This window comes from Macrobrachium rosenbergii, chromosome 10 (assembly GCF_040412425.1).
Source record: "Macrobrachium rosenbergii isolate ZJJX-2024 chromosome 10, ASM4041242v1, whole genome shotgun sequence".
NCBI lineage: Eukaryota > Metazoa > Arthropoda > Malacostraca > Decapoda > Palaemonidae > Macrobrachium > Macrobrachium rosenbergii.
In genome coordinates, this window is record NC_089750.1 from 23,650,688 (window position 1) to 23,657,552 (window position 6,865).

General features: G+C 37.4%; 1 protein-coding gene across 5 annotated transcripts in view; it reads left to right on the plus strand.

Annotated features, from left to right (window-relative positions):
• The window catches only part of LOC136842560 (protein Shroom-like), a 981,749-nt gene that overhangs the window by 739,656 nt on the left and 235,228 nt on the right, over window positions 1-6,865 (plus strand). The window lies entirely within an intron of this gene.

A 6,865-nucleotide genomic window follows, 5' to 3' on the forward strand; every position in this document is an offset into this window, starting at 1 on the left:
TTGCAACGTCCCTTCGGCCCCTAGCTGCAACCTCCTTCATTCCTTTGACTGTACCTCCGTTCATATTATCTTTTCTCCACCTAACAATTGTTTCATAGTGCAACTGCGAGGTTTTCCTCCTGTTACACGTTTCAAACATCTTTTACTTTCAATTTCCATTTCAGCGCTGAATGAACCCATAGGTCCCAGGGCTTGGGGTTTGGCCTAAATTTTATATTCCATTCCATTATAGTCATTTGTCTTTTTCATCTTAACAATCTCTCTCTCTCTCTCTCTCTCTCTCTCTCTCTCTCTCTCTCTCTCTCTCTCTCTCTCTCTCTCTCTCTCTCTCTCGTGGTTAACGTCTTGGTATACTGATTTCACTCATGCATTATACCCATGCTGTTACCAAATATTTTACTAATGTACGATACTTTATGTGCATGAATTATAGTATTGCTTTGAAATTAATTTGTAAACTACTTACTGTAGGATTGTTATTGCCGTAGTGATAATAATAGTGCTATTATTATACACAGCGACAGTTTATATATAAACGTAAATGTTCCCTGTACAGATTTTTCTTAGAATTGTTAGGAAATGTCAAGAACCTAGAATCACAAAATAAAGAAGGATAACTGCAAAAGTAAGTGATAAGTAGTGTTGTTGACAGTGCTTTTTTAGTTTTTACTTTTTTACTTTTAGTCGAGCCTCATGCAGTTTTATTATTATTATTATTATTATTATTATTATTATTATTAGTAGTAGTAGTAGTAGTAGTAGTAGCAGTAGTAGTAGTAGTAGTAGTAGTAGTAGTAGTAGTAGTAGTAGTAGTAGTATGTGAAATCCTAGGTTGAGTTTCGTTTATAAACATCTTCAAGTTTCGCGTCAACCGTTTATCCGAGGAACAGCTGCATTTGCAATTATGCAAGCGACTTAACGGACGGATTTTAATATTTTCTAGGTTCTCCCTTCGTTGTTCGATAAGTACCTTCATCGTTTCTATCATAATTTTATTCATGAGAAGCCTAGATTACTCATTCAGCTTTTCTACCTAAATCATCTGTTTTGTGACCACTCCCAACCTAACTCATATCTACCGTGCATATTTTATGAAGCTTGTTCGAGGTTCACACATGTTGCTGCCTCTGGAATATTTAATAGGTTTTTGTAATGAGGAGCACCATGTTTGTAATAATAATAATAATTCAGACATTTGTAGTAAGTTACAAATACAGCTTTGGGGATTTTACTTTTCAAATGGATATGTTTAAAATACTAACAAAGCTATGGCGAGAGAGGATAGCTTTGCAACTATTAACTTTATGGAACGTCGACAAAATATTCTCGATGTCCTTTCCTTGGAGGTCTCTCTTGCATTGTTAACCATCGTGCATCCTGCACCTTGAGACTCACTTTCACTTTTAGTGTCGGACTTTCCCATAATAACTGCCGTCGAAGGAAAATTGACGCCTTCCTATCTCTCTCCCTCCTTTCCGCGACCTCCTGCCTGCCTTATCCCTCTACCCAGACATGGTCTTCTGTCCGTGGAAAATCCCTCCCTCTCCTTTTTTTTTTTTACTATAATTTTTCATCTACGTCTATACTTTGGCTAGGTTCTTCGCCCTAATATATATATATATATATATATATATATAATATATATATATATATATATATATATATATATATATATATATATATATATATATATCTGCATTTATTGTATTACTCTGCGCGACTGCAGTGATTTTTCGTAGAACTCTCTCCCTATCCTTACATCTCCCGAGAGAGTTTCACACGAAAAGAAAGAAAATGTAGAGATTACCGTCCGTTTCTTACTCACGCTTTAATTAATAGCCCGAAGTACTGTTTACGAATGGGTTTACCACATTGACTGGTGCTCTCTCTCTCTCTTTCTCTCTCGCGCTCGCGCGCGCGCGCATAAATAGACATGGCTTCTTTTTTATACTTCATGTTTTTGTTGTCGAAAGCCCGCTGTTGTGTGAAGTTTTTATGTAAAAAAAAAACACAACTGAAAAAGACAGTGATGATTGCTAGACTGAGTAAACACTCATCTGTGACTACAAAAGGCGAATTGAGGTCTTATGATATCTGAATGTAGTTTTTTGAAGGGGGGCAAACATTCTTACAAATCCTTTTCACTCAGGCCTGTGTATGATTACAAAATAGATTTGCTGGTTTTCGACATAAGAAATTTTCATGCAAGAATAAATCTATAGTTGACCTAATAACGTTTTCGTTAAGCTCCGCCCAGTTCGTGGTGGGAATTGTTATGAAGCTCAGAGTTTGTTTTTTTGGTACTTCGTTGTTGCTACATTAAACCTGCCATAGGCTATTGCAAGCTCATGCAAAACGAGGAGCCCGAATGAAAAGTACAGAGCGCGCGGAAGGAAGAGTGAACTATTCATATGAAGGGTCTGAGGTATGCCTCTTTTTTTGTTTGCTGCCAGGTAGAAAGTGTAGAAGGCGTGTGCTTGCAGACCTGGTAGATGAACGGAATCGCCACATTCCGGATAAGTCTGACCATCGCAAGGCAAGCCGATGGTGGCCATGCCCTTGCTGGCCCAAGCGTCTAGGACGGGTCCTTTGTGACCTTCCGCGAAACCGCCTCTTTCTCCTTCAGGTCGTCCTCCATTAGCTATGACCTTCGAAGTTATCTGCGTTGCCTTACACCTGTGGCTGACCCACAGACCCTCTGTCATTAAACCTTTCAAAATGAAATTGATTGTAGTATTCGGCGCTTTACGATTCGAACAAAAAATTCACTTTTCACTTGTGCGCGATGCATCCTTGGGAGTCGAAGAGTTGATTTTACATTTCAATTTTCATTGATTTATTTGCTATTCTCGGGAAAAAATTGCCATTTTTGAATGTTATTTCATATTGTACGTATTTAATATTGTTCACCATGCGGAAAGAGTTGAAACTTTGGAAATATGCTTATCTTAATCGTAAGTTACGGGCGGCTTTAAAGAACAAAGGCGACCACACTAGCGTAAGCCCAAATAAATCCACCGTCAACAGACTTAAGTGATGCTAGTAATAATGGCTGTTGATAGTTCTCCTTTCTTTCGAGTACCGTGGACATGTTAAATTGCTTGTAAATCATAATAATGATGTCATAAATTTTGGGACCTCTCTTGGTTAGAAAAAAAACAAGGATTGCAGGTTACCAAAGATTAATTATTAGTAGCTTTCCTTTGTATTTTTCTTTTATCTCCTCCTTGCCTTCCCACGAGCATGTAAACCCCCTCCGTATTCATGTGTCACTCCCAAGGGCGTGGTGTTCTTTCGTTCGAGCAAGTGTTGTACACGCCGGACTTTCACATTAGGTAATGAACATGTATTTTTTTCTTTTACATTTTCCATATATGAAAAGTTGTATTTATAACTTTCCGAAGGTTAATGTCATGACAGAACTTTCAAGCAATCATTCTTGTAGTGAGATTTTTCCAGTACTCGTATGTATAGCTACATTCTTATTCATTTCTTTTTTTTCTGGCGAGGTTTTCCTATAAACCCATTTGTTCAAGTGACAATCATTATTTTAGACTTTCACCGTTTTAATCTCAACACCTTGGCGACTCTCTTAATGACTGTCAGTCTCGGTGTCCGTCTTACTTTATATAATATTTCATGTGTTCGTTTATGCAATTTATCAGTGAACGTAACTCACATGATATGCATTACGGGTAAATGTCATTGCCTGAGTTGGGTTTAGAATGAGCTGTGCCATCGAAATTCAGCGACGTGGTGACTATAAAATTTGGGAGTTTCCTGGAACGAAAGGTTTAACATTGAATCTCCTTGTCTTGGATTCTATCCTCGCGCCAACCGACCGTACCGCTGCTGCTTTGGTCTTCTGTACATTGCCTTCGGGAAGGTCGCGGCAGCGGATTGGATTTGGGAAACAAAGAAACACCTGTGTTTTTGAGTTTGCCTTCATGTGGACGAGAGTGTGTGTATGTGGGTATTCGTGATTTGGGTTGAGCGTGCGCTCGTTTATTTGTACACTTCTCTAATGTCGATAATTTTGGTAAGGACAATAGTTGCTCCAGGAGTGAATGAAAAATTTCCATAGGACTGGCAAGATTTAAAAAAAAAAAAAAAAAAAAAAAGAGTTGAACAATAAGGGCAAGAATGGGAATTTAGGGGTAGAGAATTATCCTGCACAACAATGGAGACATTTCATATTAGTATTTTGCGATTAAGAAATATATTTTTTTTTATATTATTAATGTTCTGCTTGCATATCTTAGAGATTTCTTATACTTTATTTGAAGGAAACTGAAAGGGAGGGAGCCAGTGAAGACCTTGATAACAACTCTCGACTTTTAAGAATTTGTCAGAAACTGAATGCATTATGAATATATCTATAGGAAATATTACGGTAAGATTTTACATGAACATGTTTGCTTACATGTAACTTATCACACAAATAAGAAAGTTTGTACTCGTATTTGTGATATATTAGCAAGCATTAAGTATGAGTCATTGCAGTGATAGGGCGGTTTTCCGGATTCAGTAATTAAAGTGAAATTTCAGGACGGCTCATTTTGTTATGCATTCTCTCATGAGACTCACGTGGTGAGACAAAAATTCTCTTGCCATTAGTCATTCCTTTGCAGACCTCACCGTTTACCCCCAGAGGGGTCATACACAGACACACACACACACACACACTCTCTCTCTCTCTCTCTCTCTCTCTCTCTCTCTCTCTCTCTCTCTCTCTCTCTCTCTCTCCATTGGTGTTTTAGATCTTCTTGTTGCTGAAGGAGGTAAACTATCTATTTCCGCTAGTATGTGCATACACTGTTTATTGTCTTAAGCTTAACATTTACTGGCAATTTGGCGATAACTAAGTCATCAAGAAAAGATTTTTGGACACAACAGAATAGAAGTAGGGCATCTAACTCCCCGGAATGCAATCATCTTTAATCTTATTAAATATACTTTTGCTATAAAAAGTTTTCTTGTTAGATGATGTCCTTCTACTCAGTTGCGTTTTTCTATAAAATGCTTATATCTTCGAAGTTTCATTTTCATTTGCTGTTATTTACTCTGTTTAAATTTATCATCAGTGAGTAAAGATAAAACGATTTGTTTTCAGTTGCTAGGTTCTTTTTATTATTTCATTTATTTAAAGTATTCAGAGTATATGTATTCCCAATTATACTGTAGATTCTGATTTTTTGTCATATAAAGATTAAAATTTCGGCAAAAATGACTTTTAAACTAGTATTCTCTTAGGAATGCTCACCTTGTTTTTCTTTTATTGTTTTGGATGCAAGACTTTCGTAGGGTAAACTTCAAATGAAACTAAACTAAATCCAGTCTTACCCCATGAGTCATAGCAGACCACACTGGGAAGCCGCTGTTTTTAAGTGAGGGAAAACATGAATGAGTGAATAGCGCCAACAGCAATACACAAAAAGAGGAGTTGGAAATAATACGTCGTGTGGGAATTCAAGAATTTAATGGACGCTTCTTAACGTTGAGAGCTTCTTCTTAGCAGGACCAGTTCCCCACTGGACGGGTGGGTATCGTTCTCAGCTAGCACTCTGCTGGCCCCGCGTTTGATTCTCCGACCGGCCAATGAAGAATTGGAGGAATTTATTTCTGGTGATAGAAATTCATTTCTCGTTATAATGTGGTTCGGATTCCACAATAAGCTGTAGGTCCCGTTGCTAGAAAACCAATTGGTTCTTAGCCACGTAAAATAAATCTAATCCTTCGGGCCAGCCCTAGGAGAGCCGTTAATCAGCTCATTGGTTTGGTTAAACTAAGGTATACTTAACTTCTTATCAGGACCTGAGGGAAGGGTTGGGGGGGTGGGAGGGCGGTAAATCCTTGACCTTGGATAATAAATTTGCCATTGCCCTGACAGACGGGAGCGTAATCGTCACACCGAAAAAGCACAAATCGAAGATTTGAAAAACCTCTCTTCCACCTTCGCATCTTGGTCATTAATTATTTGCGACGAATTTGATAAATGCTTAAAAAACCTTTGTACTGAAAATAATAGATAAACATGTTATTACACTGTATAAATACTGATACAGAAGTAACTGATACCACATTTTCCATAGAGCGGCGGCTAATAAATGGTATTTTTTCGACATGAATACCTCCAGTAGCTAGTGTCAGTTTTGAGGGAAACCATGAACGAGTGAATAGCACCAGTAGCAGTGCAAAAAAAGAGGAGTTGGAAATAATACATCGTGTGGGAATTCACGACTTTGATGGACGCATCTTCACGCTGAGAGCCTCCTCTTACCAGGACGGGGGGAGCGGGGGGGCCGCAAATCCTTAACCTTGGATGATAAATTTGCCATTGCCAAGAGGGCTTGAAGACAAATCTCTTTCACCCTCGTATCTTGGTCATTAAAAAATATCCTTTAGTATTACTGAAAATACTAGATGAATATGTTATCTAAGCTGTATATAAATATTGATACAAGAGTAACTGATACCTCATTTTCCATAAAGCGCTAGTAATAAATGGTATTTTTTTCGAAGTGAATCCCTCCAATAGTTAGTGTCAGTTTTGCTAAGTCATAATTACGAACTAATAATAATAATAAACAGTATTATTGTGGTAATATAGCCATTTTTTAAAAAAATTATAGCATTATTATTATTATTATTATTATTATTATTATTATTATTATTAGTAGTAGTAGTAGTAGTAGTAGTAGTAGTAGTAGTAGCAGTAAATGTTGTTGTTGTAGAACATTTTTACCGATTACTTGGTGATATTCAGACTAGTGTATTTCATGTCTGGGCATGCCTAAAATATAGTTTTTCATTTTTCCTTGAACTGCATCGTGTGTGTGTGTGTGTGTGTGTCTCAGGAATGTCT